We start from the raw sequence: 20,621 nt of genomic DNA on the forward strand, positions 1-20,621 counted from the left end.
TTCCAAAAAACTGAATTACAGAATTTGTCTACTAAAAACCCCAATTAAAAATTAAACTTTAGGGCAGCCTGGATGGCTCAGTGGTTTAGCGCTGCCTTCAGCCCAGGCTGTGATCCTGGAGACCCCGGATCGAGTCCCATAACAGGCTCCCTGCATGGAGCCTGCTTCTCCCTCTGCCTGAGTCTCTACCTCACTCTCTCTCTGTCTCTCATGAATAAATAAATAAAATCTTTTAAAAAAATAAAAGTTAAAATTAAACTTTATAACTATTAGGATAAAATATAAAATAAAATATATGATTTCTATGAAGGGGAAGTATTTCTTAGGCAAGTCTCTCAAAGCAGAAGTTAATAAAAGAAATATATTTAACATATAAAAATCTAAATATTCTCTTTAATAAAAAAATCATAAAGACAAAAAAACCTGGGAGAAATTCAGTGACTGAAAAAATATAAGTAAACAATATATAAAGAATTTCTATGAATATAAAATAAATTATAACAGAGAAATCAAATAGGGCTTATCAGCATCCAAACTGGCAAGGGAAAGTCAAACTTTCACTCTTCACAGATGACATAGTACTCTATGTAGAAAACCCAAAAGACTCCACCCAAAAAACGCTGGAACTGATACAGGATTCAGCAAAGACAAAGGATATAAAATCAATGCATTGAAGTCAGTTGCATTTCTATACACTAACAATGAGACAGAAGAAAGAGAAATCAGAGAATTGATTCCATTTACATTTGCACCAAAAATCATTAGATATCTAGAAATAAACCTAATCCAAAAGGTAAAGGATCCGTACTCTGAAAACTATAGAATACCCATGAAAGAAACTGAGGAAGGCACCATGAAATGAAAAAATGTTCCATCCTCATGGATTGGAAGAAAAATATAATTAAAATATCTATACTACCCAAAGCAATCTACACATTCAATGCAATCCCTATCAAAATACCATCAACATTTTTTACAGAGCTGGAACAAACAATCCTAAAATTGGTATGGAGCCAGAATAGACCCCAAATAGCCAAAGGAATGTTGAAAAAGAAAACTAGGGATCCCTTGGTGGCGCAGCGGTTTGGCGCCTGCCTTTGGCCCAGGGCCCGATCCTGGAGACCCGGGATCGAATCCCACATCGGGCTCCTAGTGCATGGAGCCTGCTTCTCCCTCTGCCTATGTCTCTGCTTCTCTCTCTCTCTGTGTGTGACTATCATAAATAAATTAAAACCTTTAAAAAATAAATAAATAAATAAATAAATAAATAAATAAATAAATAATAATGAAAAAAGAAAAAGAAAACTAAAGCTGGAGGCATCACAATTCTGGACTTCAAGCTGTATTAGGAAACTGTAATCATCAAGACACTATGGTACCACAAAAAAACAAACACAGATCAATGAAACAGAATAGAGAACCCAGAAATGAACCCTTGAACTAAGGTCAACCAGTCTTCCACAAAGCAAGAAAGAATATCCAATGGATAAAAAAAGACAGTCTCTTCAACAAATAGTGTTGGGAAAATGGGACAGCCACATGCAGAAGAATGAAACTAGACCACTTTCTTACACCATATACAAAAGTAAACTCAAAATGGATGAAAGACCTAAATGTGAGACAGGAATCCATCAAAATCTTAGAGGAGAACACAGGCAGCAACCTCTTTGACTTTGGCTGCAGAAACTTCTGCTAAACATGTCTCCAAAGGCAAGAGAAACAAAAGCAAAAATAAACTACTGGGACTTCATCAATATAAAAATATTTTGTACAGCAAAGGAAACAGTTGACAAAACTAAAAGGCAATCTGCAGAATGGGAGAAGATATTTGCAAATGTCTTATCAGATAAAAGGTTAGTATCCACAATTTATAAAGAATTTATAAAATTCAACACCCAAAAAACAAACATTCAGTCAGAAAATGGGCAGAAGACAAGAACAGATATTTCTTCAAAGAAGACATACGAGTGCCCAACAGATACATGAAAAAGTGCTCCACATCACCCGGCACCAGGGAAATACAAATCAAAACCACAATGAACTCTACTACCTCCCACCTGTCAGGATGGCTAAAATTAACAACTCAGGAAACAACAGATGTTGGTGAGGAGTAAGGGGAACCCTCTTATACTGTTGGTGGGAATGCAAACTGGTGTAGCCTCTCTGGAAAACAGTAGGGATGTTCCTCAAAAAGTTAAAAATAGAGCTCTCCTATGACCCAGCAATTGCTCTACTAGACATTTACCAGGAGTATACAAATATAGTGATTCTATGGGGCACATGAACCCCAATGTTTATATTGGCAATGTCCACAATGGCCAAAATACAGAGAAAGCCCCAGATGTCCATCAACAGATGACTGGATAAAGAAAATTATATATATATATATATATATATATATATATATATATATATATATGTATATTTATTTATAAGACTTATAATATATATATTATAATATATTATATATATACTCATATTACCAAGGTATCAAAAAGAATTAAATCTTGCCATTTGTGATGACATGGATGGAACTAGAGAATATCATGCTAAGTGAAATAACAAGTCAGTTAGAGAAGGACAGATATCATATGACTTCACTCATGTAGAATTTAGAAACAAATGAACATAAAGGACGGGAAGGAAAAATAAAATAAGACAAAACAGAGAGGGAGACAAACCATAAGAGACTCTTCACCATAGGAAACAAACTGAGGGTTGCCAGAAGGGAGATGGATCAGGAGATGGGGTAGCTGGGTGACAGGCATTAAAGAGGGCATGTGATGTAATGAGCACTGGGTATTAAATCCAACTGATGAATCACTAAATTCTACCTCTGAAACTAACAATACACTATATATTAATTAAATATAATTTAAATAAGAAAAAATTTTAAAGGTCCTATCAAGTCAGTTCACAGAAGAAGAAATAAACTTCTTTTTTGAGATCATTTTGGCTGTGTGCATTATAGATTATAGACAAATGAGGTAGTAATTAGGAAAATAAATAGATGTCTATGGCAATAATCCAGGCGAGAGTCATTAGTGGTACAGATTAAGAGTATTGGTGGAAATTCTGATACATAATCAAATTCTGTGCATAATCTGCTGATTGTGCCCATGGGATTTACTGATGAATTACATACAAAGTGTGAAAAATGGAAGTGTCAAGGATAAGTGCAAGATTGCCAGCCTAAGGAGTTGGAAATATAAAGTTGTCATTTCCTGAGGTGGGAAGACTTTATAAGAAAAAGTTTTGTGAAGAAATAACAGAAATTCAATATTGAATCTGTTAAATCTGAGATGCCCACGAAATATCCAAATAGAATGTCTATGAGGCAGCTAATGTGTTCATCAGAATTTCAGGAGAGATTTTAGGATCAATAAATATATAAATTTGCAAATTTTCAGGGTATAGGTGGTTGAAGCCAAGAGAATAGCTAAATAACTGAGAGTAAATAGAGAGGAGAGAAGAAGGCCACAGATTGAATCCTGAAGTACTCTAAATTTAAAACTGTGAAGATAAGCAAAAAAAGCCCAAGAGTAAAGAAGGGCAAAAAGAAGAGAAGTAAATAAAGCATTTAAGAGGAAGAGTGGGATTGAATAGATGTCAAAGGCTGCCATTGATTCAACTGAGGCAGGAACTGAGAATTTGCTATTTAGAGGTAGCATATATGTCTTTAAACAATGTGAAAGAAGATTTGGTGGAATGGTGAAGATTTAAGACAGAACAAGAAGAAAGAAAACAATTCTAGAAAATTATTTTCAGGAATTTTGTTGGAAATACATAATATCAGGAGAAAGAATTAGGATTAAAATAGTTTGTTGCTTATTTGTGTGTAGTTTTTCTTTTAAATGGTAGTAATAACAGCATGGGTATATCCTGGGGGATGTTTTCACAGAAGAACAGATTATGAAGATGGTGATGGTGGAGCAAATTGTGACATAAAGAGTAAATGAGTAAATGAGTAAATGAGTAAATATCTTTAAATATATTTTAATTAAAAACTTTCACAAATCAATAAGGAAAAGAGGGGTATCTCAGTAGAAAAATAAGCAAAGAGAATAGCCAATTTATAAATGCAAAAATGCAAATATTTACTAAAAGATTTTTAAATATCTTTAAAGATATTATTTTAAAGAAATTTAAAAATCTTTAAATGTAAGGATTTAAAAATGTAAAAATTACAATTAACACTTTATTTTAGAGATTAACATTTTATTTTAGAGATTTATTTTAGAGATTAAAATAATAATAACTATAATATGTAAGCATCTCTAATCTATCCAATTGAGAGGGAATAAAATTAGAACAATACCATATGTTATGATCATTTGTCAGTATTGTCTACAGTGAAAATGCACAATCCCACATTTATAAATTTTCTAAGAGAAATCTCAGAAAATTTTGAAAAGATTTATTTCCAGAGATGCTAAAAAAGCTATTATCAGCAATACTTAACAACTGAGACAACCCAAATATCCATCAATAAAGGCTTGATCACATAAGTTATGATACAATTTTACTATGGAATAAAAATCAGTCACTAAAAATTACCTTATTGATATCCATTGATAAAGAAATGATCAGTAATATATTAAATAGTTGACAGTGGAGTATTATTTTATTTTTCTAAAATTGACTATGTATAGGAAAAAAGATGAGATTCCCCCAAATGCAACTTTTTATTTCTGTATTACACAATTACAGGTTTTTTCACCATGCACATGTTCTATATCTATAGATCCTTAGTTTTTATACAAAGAATAAAATATTTTAATATTAGAATTATATAAGAAATGAAACAAATCTCTAACAACTTTCCATTAAAAAAATCTCTTAAAAAAGCAAAATAGGATATACACTATTAGAGACTCAACTTTCAAGTTCATAATGATGGAAATCATCGAAAATAACTGGTCCTTTGGAATTTACTTCAATTCTTTCACTGATAAGAACATATCAACCACCTCCATCTCAGGGAATAACACTATTATTTTTCTTCAGAAACGAGTCTATCTCATGAAAAAATCCAATCTCTCTTCATTACTTGCCCCTGAACAGGATGTCTATTTAGTCAATTTTCCAGAGCAAGAAAAACAAGAGTTCCATAGTTCACTCTAAATCTCAAAAACCCCAAACAATTATATCAAATAGATGAGGTCCAAAATTGAGACTTTTCAGGGAGTAGTAAAAGCCATTTTGCCTTGAAGGTGCCTCTGCTTTTAGAACTAAATGATGCAAACTTCCATAAAATTCTGTCACTGGAGATTTGTGAGAATCAGTCAGTGTCCCTTGGGGCTGATGATTGCTCAGTGTTTTCTGTATCATGGTGCCAGACTTGACTGTTAACACTTTTTGTTATTTTTATCTTCTATGACTAAACTGAAGCCTTGGAAATTGAGCCATTCAGTTTTCATTGCCTTAGGATAAGTAACAGTTAATGATTACAGAAAGGCAAACTATAGTAGACATATCCACAAAGAAGTCCTAAAAAAGCCTGAGATGACAAGTGACTATTGATCTTCATTGGGATGCTTGATTCTTGCCTGGTATAAAAGATATATTTGCCCTCCTTGTTGATCTTTACACAGAAGTCTTCTTAATTACTCCAAGAGTTTAAAAGACCATGGTTGTCTCTTAAGGACATTTTAAGGATCACTTTAAGGCAAAAACAACTATGTTGTTTAATACTTAAAATGTCTTTGAGTGGTACTACCTTCATAAAGTTTGAATTCCAGTTCTGATTTTTAATTTCTGGGACACATTATTTCACTAATATCAATCTCCTCCATAGTATCAAGTAGAATAACAAAATATAAATTTGTTGTTAACTGTTATGTTGAAATAAATGAAAGTAACAACTCTGCTTTTCTTTACACAGTCTTTTTAAAAATTACCCATTTCTTTCAATGAAATTGCAAAAGGAAAGAGAAATGCAACCACTATTCATAGGTTCCTCAAAAACCTTAGCTATTTTGTTTTATAGATATTATGAGCATATATACATATTCATATATATATTGCATATACATATATATGTTGAGTATATATGTTCAGCACAGGAACCATGGCATAATCTTGACTCTGATTCCTATTGTTAAGCCTCTAAATATCAACCTCATTTTCTCAAACATGGTCTCTAAAGCTTTTCTCAGTTCTATGAGAATTTTCCACAAGTTTTTTTCTAAGTAATTCTTTCTTTTTAACTAAATGTAAACAGAGTTCTTTTCTATTGCTTACAACCCAAAATCTTACTGATATAATTCAGTTGAAAGCCTTAGCAAAACTGTCATATAGCATATAATTTAGCAATGTTACTTATTATATTTATCACTATTTGGAGAGATTTTTTTTCATAAAGGATTTGTAAATGCTGGAATCATTTAAATGTATTCTTTACATATTCCTCAGGAAAAGCATCATTGCAAAGCATCTAGAATAAAACATGTCTGTTTTGTTTAACATTTGTTCCCAAGTTGCTAGCAATGTGTTTTGTACATAGGGGTGCTCTATGAATATTTGTCTATGGATGAATCAATAAATGTCTCTCCGAATTAATGAATAAATTAATGAATCTGGAAGGATGCTCGTACTTTGCATGTTCTCTACTCTAGTCTTCCTGAGGATTATGCATAGACCACTCTACTAATACAGACAAAAATTGAATGAGATCATGTTATTTGAGCTACATTTTCAGTTAAGAAAATTGAGGCACTTGGGCAGCCTGGGTGGCTCAGCGGTTTAGCGCCACCTACAGCCCAGGGCGTGATCCTGGAGACCCAGGATGGAGTCTCAAGTCAGGATCCATACAGGAGCCTGTGCCTGTGTCTCTGCCTCTCTCTCTCTCTCTCTCTCTCTCTCTCTTTCTCTGTGTGTGTGTCTCTCATGAATAAATAAATAAAATCTCTAAAAAAAAATTGAAGCACAAAATGGTTAAGAATATTTCCCTAAATCATACAGTTAAAAAGTGACAGAGTTTTCATTAGATACCAGACAGCCTTATTCTAATACCTTCTCTGACAACATATGTATGTACTTCTCATTGGAGTTACTTGGAGAAACGAACATAAAGAAGGAAGAGACAAAAAGGGAGGAAAGAATGTAGAGAAGAAGAAATGACTATTGCTAACAAAACCACGTTTACAAAACCCTATTATTTTAACTCACCTAAAACAAAAAAATCTTACTTGGCTCACATACAAAAATATTATGTTGAAATAATTATACATTTAAACATAAATTATGTAAACTAGCATTGTTCTGCCATGTATTGGTAATAAACTACCTCAAATCAGTGCTCATCTAAAACTAAAAGAAAACTTTCACTTTTACCATGATTACGTTTTGCTATATTTTAAACCACATGCAATGCCTTAGTTTCTCCCATAAAACTTATTATTTAATAGGAAAATAGTGCCTGCTAATGCTTCACTCACTCTCAAAGGCAAGAAACATCATTTACAATGATTAAAAATATTATTTATGAAAATATAATTTCAACATCCTATCTTTACCATAGATCCTATAGTATTCCTAGCAAGTAAAATATTGCAAGACAAAAGTGATTGATGATAAAGTCCATGGGACCAGCTGATAAACACTGAAACTATGATCACCCTGAAACGTTTCACTAACAGAGCATCAACAGTCCGACAAGACTATATTTTGGTTGTGAGCTAAAAGGCCCAAGCACAGTTGGAAGTGCTGGAAAAATTGCTTTAAGGCTCCATTTACTCATGCAGAACTAATGATGCATGAGAAAAAAATGAGTCCCAAGTTTAAGTAATTTTGGGTAATGGAGCAAAACATATTCCCCCACTGAAGATCCACATGGCACATTAGCAGTTTGAGGATTCTGATAAGTCATATAATAAAGCCATTGATTCAATTTTGTTTATTCCATGACTTTAAATTTTTAACCACAAACCTCGCAATTTTTATATTAAATATTTAAACTTTCGACACACTAATGTTCCTTGGAACACACAATAAAAAAAAATGCTTTAAGAATGACTATGCACACTGATAATCTGTGCTATAGGATACTAAGAACAAGATGGTGGTACAAGTAGCAGTTAAGTTTTTACACTCTTCAAATCTCCCCCATTAAATTTACAAAATAAAATAAGGAAGCAAAGCAAAAAAATTACAATGTTTCCCAAAACCCAAAAAGGTATCTCCATGAACTACAATAGGTAAGTAGGTGTATTCTAACTATTGATAGTTTTGACATGAGTGGTGTCATCATAAAAATAGATAAAATGGAAAAATGTCTCAGAAGTGTAGGCTATATTTGATGATTTCACAAAAACAAACAAAAAAAGAGGTACTTCTAGAGAAACAAAATTAAAAACATGGTGTTGACCCACCCCTACTCCTGAAACTAGAAAAGTACTACAGTCAAATCCTGTACAATATTATTATAAGAAGAAACAAAGGTAAAAAATTGCATCTCTACAGAAAAGAAAAGCACACTAGAAAGAAATACCCAAGAAAGTTGATTAATAAAAAAATTAATAATGTATATTTCAAAATAGACCAAAAGATTGAGAAAATGGAAAAACCTATGAAAGAACCACAGAAATCACCATAAGAAAATTGAAGCAAATATGTAAAATATTTGAAAAGAGAGGTTATGAAACTGAGGAAAAAATATTTTAAAATTAAACAAAGAGATTTTGAAATGAAGTGTAAAGAAAATTAAGTAGAAGAGCAAATGAATTAAGTGGGGGAGTTCCTTAAGAAAAGTAAATGCTAAGGATGAGATTTTTCAAAATTTAAGAGCAATAAAGAATGAGAAAAAAGAAACCTTCAGAGAAAGTGGCAGAGAACATAGGCAAAGAAGATAAAATATACACATAATAGGCGTTTCTTAAGAACTACAAGTTAATGGAACAGAACAAATACAAAAACTACAATTAAAGAGAACTTTACTAAAGAAAAAAGGAACTTTACACTACATATTGAATGAACAAACTGAATACCTAAAAAAAATCAAATGTAGGTGACCAAAACTGAGAAAATTTTAGTAAAACTATTGAACTTCTATGAAAAAAAAAAGAAAGAAAAAAGAAAAAAAAAAAAAAAAAAAACCTACCAGCCAAAAAGAGCAAGTCATGGATAAAGAAATAATGAACAGATTATTATTAGAGTTTTTCTTGGTTTTATTTTTATTTTTCTAACAGCAACCTTTATTCCAAAGACATTGGAATAACATGTTTAAGTTACTTAGGACAAAAAGGGATAAGCAAAAGTATGTATATCCAGTTAAGGAGACCTTAAAATATAAAATTAAAGACATATTGCTCTCAATATGGAAAGGCCCTAGGAATGTTTTGTTAATCTATTTCTGAGGATTCTCCTAGATAATGAGCTTCATATATGAAGCTTCTGAAGGCTAAAGAGAAACTGATTTATGGACTTGTGATGATTCAATATATATATAATAGATATAATAATAATATATAATATATATTATATATAATATATATAATAGATAATATAATATTATCTAATATCTATTATAATTATTATCTAATATCTATTATAATATAATAATATGTAATGAATATATAATGTATAAATATAATGTGTATATGTATACATATATACACACACATATTACTGCAGAACTGACATAAGTGATGAATAAAAATATAGAATATAATAGCTCTATGCTCTGATTACATAATTTGAAAAATGGGACAAAAAGGTGAGAGTATACAAAACTAGAATCAATTCACTGATTTCAACTATAATTACAAGCATATTATGTAAAATAAGATGAAGAGGAAATAGTAGAGGGGAAGATATGGTTACTATCTAATTTCAATATTGTTCATTGAAGTGAACCTTTTCTTGCTAAGAAAAAGTGCAGGACTCAGGCTATTATAAAACACTAGAACAATACTAAATAATGTGAAAATAAGATGAAGTTAATTTTTTTAATGTGCATTTAAGTTGAACAGATGAAAACAAGTGAAAGGCACAGGAATACAAATTAAATTTATTAGAACATATTTTGATTTAAAGTTTAGTTTCGGTAACCTGCATTTTACATAATTTAAAACTCAAAACCCTAAAACTGTAAATGAAATAGAACAACTAAACTAATCATGTAACCATCCAGTTGGTGACATAACTACACAAAAATCATTTACTTCAAATTACTTTAATATGTTGTAGTTTGATTATACAACTCTAATGAAATGGAAACCTACAGATAAAAACAATAATCTTACTTTGTAAACTACTTTCAATAGTAATAATATTCTTACTACCTTTTTATTTTATTTTATTCTATTCTAAAGGGGTTTTTTTGTGAGTATAAGGATAAAGCAAATGAATTTTAAGTTGATTGTTCTTTACAACTGGGATTTTCAGCTTGGAAAAAAGAAGAGATCTGAATAATGTGACATTGGGATAAAACTCCATATTATTTAATTTCATTTTGAAATGTCAATATGCACTCATATTATATCTTTTAAAACTATATATACACAGTTGATATCTCTCTTCCCAGGAAACACCTAAAAACAATGTACCAATCTAGCTCTAACTTTTTTTGGCAAGAGAAAACAGAAAGCATTAGAATTATTATTATTTTGTCATAATAAAAGCCTTCAAGATCAGGAGCCAAACAAAACAAGCCCCTACTATAGGCTGTGCTAAATTGAAACAAATTAAATATGTTTAATTCCATGAGTTCATAATGATGCAACAAAGAAAAGAAAAAAACATCCTTATTAAGTAATCTGGATGGTACTGGGGAATTAACTTATTATTTTGGAAATTAGTAAATGTATTTTATCTTTCCTGTGTGAACTGTCCTCCAGGCTTACCGAGGAGTAAATAATGAAATTTATAGATGATTTCAGTCAATATAATTAGTAAGAATGAAAGAGTATCACCATTATGGAACCCTTAATGATTTATTGGATCTAGGCAATTATCATCACGAGTTTTTAATGTCATGAAAAAAGATATAGATAATATATACCTCCTCAAAACATAGTCTCACCAAAATCTTTCTTTTTCCTAACTTTTACCAACCCTTAGATCTAATTTTCAATTTACAGAAAATGCATAGAACAAAGAAAAATGTATAAGAATAACATGTGGATGAAAATTATGAAACTTCAAGGTCGGATATTACAGAAAAAAATATCCCTGAGTACTTCACAACAGCAAAGGATATAGGAAGAAAAGTTGATGCACGGGTAATTATGGATTGAAAGGGTCATGGAAAATATGGCAACCTAAAAATAAACAAATAAAAAAGAAAACACAGTAACCTAATCATGTCTTATTAAAAAAAAAAAAAAAAATCTGATTCAGAGACTCCTGGGTGGCTCAGCTCAGCAGTTAAGCGCCTGCCTTTGGCCCTAGGCGTGATCCTGGAGTCCCAGGATCGAGTCCCACTTCGGGCTCCCTGCATGGAGCCTGCTTCTCCCTCTGCCTGTGTCTCTGCCTCTCTCTTCTGTCTCTCATGAATAAGCAAATAAAATCTTAAAAAAAAAAATCTGATTCATATAAGCAAATTTTTAAAAAGAGAGAAAAGGAGAGGGAAGAGGATTGTAATACAATTAGAAATATTTGAACATTGAGTAGACATTCCATATTTAAAAATTATAACTAAATTATTTAGGTGCAATAATGATATCTTCATGTTAAAAACTTTTTATCTTAAACATAAGTACAGATGATGAAGTTTTCTTTAAAATATTTGGAGGAGTGTAGCTATATATAAAACAAGTAATTATGAGTAGACAGTTATGGATGAAACATAATTGGTTGGTTAATGATAGACCACTTATAAAATGCCCTAGAATTGTTATATTATTATTACTACTTTTGGATGTGTTTGAATTTTGTCATGATAAAATATTTAAAGAAAAACGCAGGGCAGCCCCAGTGGCTCAGCGGTTTAGCACCGCCTTCAGCCCTAGGGCATGATCCTGGAGACCCGGAATCAAGTCCCAAGTCAGGGCTCCCTGAATGGAGCCTGCTTCTCTCTCTGCCTCTGTCTCTGCCTCTCTCTCTCCTCTCTGTGCTTCTCATGAATGAATAAATAAAATCTTTAAAAAATAAAAATGAAGAAAAATGCAGATATATATATGTATAGTTTTTAATGTTTAAACTATGTATAGATCTTTAAACATGCCCATATAATATACTTAAAATAAAATTATAGTTGTCTATGTAATGTTTTAAATAAACTCTCTCTCTCTCTATATATATATATATATATATATATATGTGTGTGATTTTCTTTGAAATATTTTATTAGGGACATTGATGAAATTTAGTTTTATATGACTTATTTCTAATTTGGCCCTCTTTCTCTTTCAGATTATATTTATAATCTGTGAATCTATCTGGGTTGTAGTCCACAGGAAAGATCTTTTGTGCGTATATGAATAAATCACCTTTCTAGAGCAAACTTTCAAAGTCAAACGTGAAACTAGGAATAGAATCACTGATAGAATGAAGAACTAGGTGCACATTTTTTAGAATCACTAATTAAAAGGTGAACTTCATGCCTTCCTGGACTGAAATGGGTAACTTTACCTACATCCCTAGGCTTATAGTTTCTATAACAAAAGCATCATTGGTAAGAAGTTAATAGTGCACACATGCATACATACTATTCAAAAAAAAAAAACACACACACAAAGTATGATTTTTTAAAATAAGATATTTTAAAAGAAGTGAGTTTTAAAATAGTTCATATGTGTTTCAACTTGTTTCCTATGAGCATTCTATGAATTAACACATTGACTTGGTAGCATTTCAAATACTTCTAGGAGTGATGAGCTGGACAGAAAAATGCGTGGACTCTTGAGTCAGATAAACAGGTTAAATATTGTCTCTGCCACATACCAGCTGTGCAGACTTAGAAATGTTATTTAATTTCTCTGAATCTCAATATCCTCTGCATACAAAGTGAAAGGAATAATATTATATATATTATATAAACACCTGGCACATAGTAAATAGTCACTAAGTAGTTAGTAGAAGTCCTTACATTGGAAGTTAGTATATTTGTGAAATAATTCTTCTATTGCCTACGGAAGGATCTCAAATGAAAATTTTCACTATTAAAAAATAATTTCTATTTACAGTCATTTGAGCACATGTTATCTCAAAACCATTTATAGAGAAAATGAATTAATTCACTCGATATATGAATAAAAATGGGCTTACACATTCATTTTTCACCTCTGGAAACTTCCATTCAAATCCTTGCTTTGGTCTTGAGTGAAAATGAATTTAATGGTCTGCCTCATCAACAGCCCCATTATCACAAAGCTGCCATGCAAGTCAGTATAATTTAGTACAATTGCCATTCTGTCAGTCTCTGCTCAAAATTAAGCCACGATCAAAAATAGCAAATTGTCTTACAATTCTTCCCAGCACATTGACAGAACTGTATCCATAAGTCCTGTTGCCATATTATTTTAGCTCTAAGTAATGGTCATAAAGATATTTTACTCATGATTAATATGTTCCAGAGCTATGATTTTCAAGTTTATCAGTACGTCATGATCAACTTCAACCTTTTAAGAAATATTTATGTCCAGACTCAAACCCAGCAATTCTGATTGTTGGCCTTGGATGGAAATCAGGAATGGGTATTAAAAAATAAATAAGTAAATGCCCAGGAGATTTTGTATGGTATAAAAGCTTAGTCTCTTGCTATTCAGAGTTGGTCCATGGACCAGAAACTCTGGCATTATCTGGGAACTTGCTAGAAATGCAGAAACACAGGTCTTTCACTGGTCTTGAAAAGAATCTGCATTTAACAAGATCACCAAGTGAATCATATGCACATTATAGTTTGCAAAGTACTATCCAAGTTTACTTTAATTCACTGAATTTTCACTTAAGCTATAATTTAGAGCTTTACAAAATATTCACAAATTAAACTTTAGAGTTGCATTAGTAGAATTTTTTTTTTTAAATGGGGAATAAAAATAGTATTTCCACAGTTATAAATTCTCTTAAGCCTGAGAAAAGAAATTTAGGCATTTTGAGGTAAGGAAACTCATAGCATTTTTAAGCATCATCATCAACATCATCATAAATGGGTATTCTAACTTTCCACAGGAGTACAAGAAATGTCATCTGAATTTTATCTTAGATTTATAATTGAGCATTTATATTAAGAGCAAGTAAAATTTCAGATTTTTTTTACAGATTGAAGTAATTTATATTCAGTTCCTAAAACAATATCCATCTATGCCTGTATATCTATAAATACATAGTATTCATTTCATGTTCATGAGTGATTGTACAGAAATTAACATAAGTTCATACACCTTTGAATCACTATCTTCCTTGAGAATAATCAACATAGGTTTTCAAAATCCTGAGTGGATTTATATAATATGAGAATTTATTTATTTATTTTTTAATATTTTATTTATTTATTCATGAGAGACACAGAGAGAGAGGCAGAGACACAAGCAGAGGGAGAAGCAGGCTCCATGCAGGGAGCCGGATGTGGGACTCAATCCAGGGACTCCAGGATTACACCCTGGGCTGAAGGCAGGCTCTCAACCGCTGAGCCACCCAGGGATCCTCCATAATATGAGCATTTAGCTGAAAGTTTTTTCTTTCATTCTTTTCATTCAACACAGTAATCTTTTAAAATATAAATCTGACCACAAAATTCCCCTTTATAAAGTTCTCCAAAGCATTCTTCCCCATTACAAATAAAACCAAAACCTAGCTTCTTTGTATGGCCTAAAAGCCCAGGCTACCTCTCTTATAATAGCTCTCCCCTGAACGCACTCACAGACTGGTCCACTTTCTATCCTAGGTCATATCAAGCTCACTTCCTACATGAAGACGATGGACCAATTTCTTCACTCTGCTGCAAGGCTCAGCCTTCTGGCTTTTAAGTGCTGGGCTTCTACGTAGTATCAAATTTCCACAAGAGGACTCTTAATCATAGAAAACAAACTGAGGCTCGCTGGAGGGGAGGGGGTTGGGAGAATGCAGTAACTGAGTGATGGAATTAAGGAGAGCACATGATGTAGGGAGCACTGGGTATGATATAAGACTGATGAATCATTGAACTCTATCTCTGAAACTAATAATACATTAATGTTAATTAATTGAATTTAAATATAAAAGAGTAAAATAAAGCAAGAATATAAAAATAAATAGATAAATAAATAATAAATAAATAAATAAATAAATAAATAAATAAATAAAGGAAATGACACGATATGTCAGATCTGGCTGCTTTGTAGAAAAATGTCTTCAGGAGATCAAGAGTGGAAGCAGGAACACTATTGCAATAATCCAGACTAGATCCAAAGTGGGCTGTCCAATATGGAAGGAAGCACGAGCCACCTGGTGAGCACTTGAAGTGTGGCTATTCTGAATTAACATATGCTTTAAGTGTAAAATACACACTGAAGTTCAAAGACTTACTCCAAAAATAAAATATTGCATTGATGATTTAAAAAAAATTATCACACATTGAAATGATAATATTTTGACTATGTTGGATTACATAAAATATGTTATTAAGATATGGATAAATAAATACATTTATTTCAGAGATGCCTGCTCTAAACACCCAGCCCAAAATAGCTACTTAGTCACCTCCCACAGAGAATCCTCTATAGGACTTTCAATCTATTTTCTTATTTCTTAATTTATTTATTTCTGTTGTCCAAAGGATATAAGACTCATGAAAGAAGGGATACAATTTATCATTTTTATAAGAAATATTTTTAAATGGTATTATAAGATTACAAATCCCATAGAGAAGTGCAGAGGATAATCAGAAAGAGCTGGATGAGAGTGCATAAAAAAATTTTTTTTTAGATTTTATTTATTTATTGAGACAGAGAGAGAGAGAGAGAGAGAGAGAGAGAGAGGCAGAGACACAGGCAGAGGGAGAAGCAGGCTCCACGCAGGGAACCCGACATGGACTCGATCCCAGATCTTCAGGATCACACCCGGGGCTGCAGGCGGCACCAAACCGCTGCGCCACCGGGGCTGCCGAGAGTGTACAAAATTTTAATTCTTAATATTAAAATATCCCATTTATTAAGCATCTACTATACCAGACTCTACACTGGGGTGTTGTATACACTATCTCTTACAGCAGCACTCAAACATAGGCAGATTTGTCATTTTATGGAGACGAAAATCACCATCATCTATTCACATAGATGAATATGTGACTCATGAAGATTATAAAATTTATCAACATTCCTTGACTAGTATATTAGAACCAGGATTTAAACAGAATAATCCATACCCAAAATATCCAACCCCACAATTCCTCCTATTAGATGAGTCAATTGTCCACACATAGGAATCTATATCTATAAAAGGATACTATATAAGAATCAGGTACTTTTAAATATAATATTCCCTATACCTTGATTCCATTAAGATTAGCTCTATGCTATCATAATTCTTATGCTCTACATCAGAGAAAAGTAGGAGATGTGCTAATATGTGTATGAAGCTTGAAATATAAAAAAATTATTTACTCATGTAGATTAAAACTTAGACATCACAGATAAGTCAGGAATTAATTAAGACTTTTCACCGTTAATTTCCTCCTTGCAAATTCTTCAAATCATTTTTAAGTGCTTAAATTTTTATCTTTTTAATTCCAGTTCGCATTTTTAGCACACATGTAGATTTATGAAAAAATTGTGAAGATGGCATGAAGAATTCATATATACCTCACACCCAGTTTCCACTATTAAAATCTTATATTATTATGGTGCTTTTGTTACAATTAATGAACCATTATCAATATATTATTACTAACTCAAGTCAATACGTCATTAAAATGTCCTTGGAGTTTACCTTATGATCTTTTTCTGTTTCAGGATCCTATCCATGATATTACATTTGTCATCATGTCTCCATAGGCTCCTTTTTGCTGTTTCTCAGACTCCCCTTGCTTTTCATGACCTTGATAGCTTTGAGGAGTAGGCATATTAAATAGGTATTTCATAGAATGTCCATAAATTTGGATTGTCTGGTATTTTTCTCATGATTACACTTGGGTTATGTGTCTTTAAGAGGAAGACTACAGAAATAAAGTGCCATTTTCACTACATCTTATCAAGAGAATATAACTGTCAATATTTCGCTTTGGATATCACTATTGATGTTAACCTTTATCACCTGACTGAGATTATATTTGTCAGAATTCTCCATTGAAAAGTTAATCTTTTCTAGTCCTTCACCACCTGACTGAGATTATATTTGTCAGAATTCTCCACTGGAAAGTTATCTTTTCTAGTCCTTTCCATACTGTATTCTTTGGGAAAAAGTCAACATGTATAGCCTATGCTCCCCATGTAAATAGTCGGGAATTCTATCTTCTCCCACTTTGAGATAGGATTATACGTAGACAAATTATTTGGAGTTCTGATATGAAGAAATGTGTATATATAAACATTTGTATATATAATAATTTATGCAAATATGGATATATAATCATTTATGCAAATATGGAAACATTTTATTTTATACTTTGAGTAATAATCCAATATAACTTAGTTATATTTTTATATTAAAATGGCTCCAACTTCGGCCATTGGGAGCTCATTTAGTTAGCTCTTGAGACCCTTTGACATATCTCCACAATTGTGTGTTATAATTATGTTATCGTTGCTACTGTTTTTGAGCTCTTCCTTACTTTCTGGGACTATAGAATGCTCCAGGCTCATCTTATACATTTTTTGTCACAGTTTTAGATTCAGCCATTTCTGTAAGAATCCCTGGTTCTGTTATTGGAAAACAGTACCAGAAACCAAGACCTGGGGTCTAGATGTGCTGATTGCTGCTACAGTGCCTTTAGGCCCTTTTAGCTAAAGGAAGGAAAACATACATGCTCATACTTACCTGAATATATACAAACTCACTTACAAATACTTCTTGCTGTAACCATCTGTATCGACATTAAGCTAAACTTGAGTTTATGCCTATGTTTCTAGCTCTAATTCATGACCAAGTGGACCATTCTAGCCTCCTACTCTTGACTATCTGTAACTTCTTATGCCTCTAGTGAAAAACCTGGCTCGCAGCTTTCATTTAATTAATTGTTCAATTCTAGTATACATGTACAGTAGTATCAGAATTATTAACCTGTACCTTCATGGGAAATGACTTCATCATGTAGTGTACCTTGCCTATATACAGTTTCTTTTGCCTTTACTCTGGTATACTCCATCCATTACCAAAGGTACTCTCCCCAAACACACATCATAAATGATAATGTTTTGTACATTAACAATACAGTCAGATTGCTTTGTCACATTCTGCACTTCATTCTGGAAACCTCCAGTCTCCTAAATCTGCATATATTAAAGTTCACTTTCTTCAATGTAAAGTTCTATGGGTTTTGAAAACACATAGTATCATGTATCAAACATCAGATATTATAATGAATAGTTTCACCACTCTCTACTTAGGAAATAATAAATGAAAAACAAAAATAAATAAATAATGCAAGAAGCAATGTTGTATATCTGGAGAGATTGCAGAAGTTACTGCCACTATCAAGACTTGAAGGAATGGGTGACGGGCCCTGAGGGGGGCACTTGACAGGATGAGCACTGGGTGTTATTCTGTATGTTGGCAAATTGAACACCAATAAAAAATAAATTTATTATTTAAAAAAAATAAGACTTAAAGGACACAAGGCAATGCTTGGCTGGAGCCAGCAGATCCAATGGTGCCTGAAGTGTCACTGGCAAATAGGAATGATATTTGGAGGCTTTGGCATGCTTCTACAGGGGAATCACATTACAGATTCAGGATTTTGAAGGAAGGCCCTATTATCTTTTGTGAATAACTGTTCCCCTTTTGAAAACAGCTTTTGGCTTGGTATTAGGCCTTAGCTGAAACTGAATGCTTAGACATAGGCCATCAAGTTACCAGCAGTTGTCTGATCCACCAAGCTATAAATTTTGGCAGGCACAGCAGCAACTCACAGAAGTTATATATATGAGAGCAGGCTTGGGTGGGCCCTGAAAGCACAAATAATTTACATGAAGTGGTCCAAATGTCTGTTGTCTTCATTCCTGTTATACTATATTCTGTCTCACACAGCCTACACATACGGCTTCATGGGGAGTTCCAATAATCAGCTGATAGAAGAAAAGAAAACGTGTTTGGCTTACTGGTTTTAGGCAAATAGGTACCACCTGGAAGTGAACAACACCAGCATTACAATCCTCTGGGACATCCCTGAAAAACAGTGGTGAAGGGAAATCCTCTCAGTAGGCAGAACCTTGAGCAGTGCACGAGGTTGTTCATTGAATCATTTTACTCTTTAACAGGCATTACTGAGAACCCTAAATCCATTAAAAAAAAAATTCTAAAAACAAAAAGATTAATCGTTCTTCAGAAAGTCCTTAAATTTTACTTACTCAGTTATTATATATGAGAATATTTTGAACTATATTATTATGTTGAGTTTTTGGAAAAGAAAATCAAAAGGTCAGAATGCAATTGTTTTCAAAAATGCTCAACCAGAGATTTGCCATGAACATAGTTAAGGTAATACTTTGTGTAGAATGCATTTTTAACCCTTTTTTTCCTAATAGCTTGTTACATAATCCTTAGGGGGCAAGTAATTTTTCCAAATAATGGTAATCACAATAGAGTTTAAAGAAATAGAAAGGTAAAGAAGAGAGGAGGCAGAAGAGGAGAAAGTAGTGAAAAAAAAAAAGAATATATGTGTGAATTTCAATGTTACAGGCATAGAATGAGGATGAAGTATTCAAAATTTACCATGAAATTTGCATTCCAGACTTCCTTTTTTAAAAAAATTTTGAAGGATGTTGTATGCTCTCGATGTGTTGTGACAGAAAGTAGAGATATTTCATTGCTAATTATCCCCTTTAATATTACAAACACATTTGACAACAGTATAATGAAGGAATGCAGTGGTCCATACCTATCTTTGCTTTTTGTCAATGGTGAGTATAATGTTTCTCGTTAAATATTTTATTTATTTATTTATTTATTTATTTATTTATTTATTTATTTATTTATTTATTTTTTTTTATCTGAGAGAGAGAGCACAAGCAGGGGGAGGGCGAGGAGGGAGAGGGAGAAGTAGACTCCCTGCAGACAAGGAACCCAACACCATCCAGGGCTTGATCCCAGGAACTGGGATCATGACCGGAGCCAAAGGCTGATGCGTAACCGACTGAGCTACCCAGGCATCCTACTGGTATAATGTTTTAATCAACTGTAATGCAAAAATTTGCCCAGCCACTGGGAGAAAGTCAATTGTGTCCTTGCCATAGGCTCCAACAAAGTAACTTCCTTTTCAGTATTAGAAAGTCAGCCTTGTATAGAATACAGAATAATAACAATTATATATTTTTCTATAGATTTTAAAGATCTCCCACATAAAACATCTCATTTACTGCTTATAGTCACTTTTCAAGGAGAAATCATTAATATATTAAATAATTTGCCTAATTCACAATTTATATGCAATGGGGACTTTATCAGTGTCCTGAAAGAAAATTCTCTTACTGCTGAATCATCAAGAAATCCTAGAAGAAAAGTATGCCTGAAAATTAGAGAGCCAGTAGGCTCTTCCTTCCCTTTTG

At 32.4% G+C, this 20,621-nt stretch overlaps 1 long non-coding RNA gene across 2 annotated transcripts in view; it reads right to left on the reverse strand.

Moving 5' to 3' along the window:
* Positions 1 to 20,621, reverse strand: part of LOC111098672 — a 159,128-nt gene that overhangs the window by 17,022 nt on the left and 121,485 nt on the right. Inside the window, exon 5 of one of the 2 annotated variants that reach the window (XR_005369177.1) lies at positions 19,176 to 19,242. The exons of the other annotated variant lie outside the window; for it this stretch is intronic. This is a non-coding gene — a long non-coding RNA (uncharacterized LOC111098672). Of the gene's footprint in view, positions 1 to 19,175; positions 19,243 to 20,621 lie in introns of those variants that run through there. 2 annotated transcript variants of the gene reach the window in all.

Source organism: Canis lupus, chromosome 14 (assembly GCF_011100685.1).
Source record: "Canis lupus familiaris isolate Mischka breed German Shepherd chromosome 14, alternate assembly UU_Cfam_GSD_1.0, whole genome shotgun sequence".
Taxonomy (NCBI): Eukaryota; Metazoa; Chordata; class Mammalia; order Carnivora; family Canidae; genus Canis; species Canis lupus.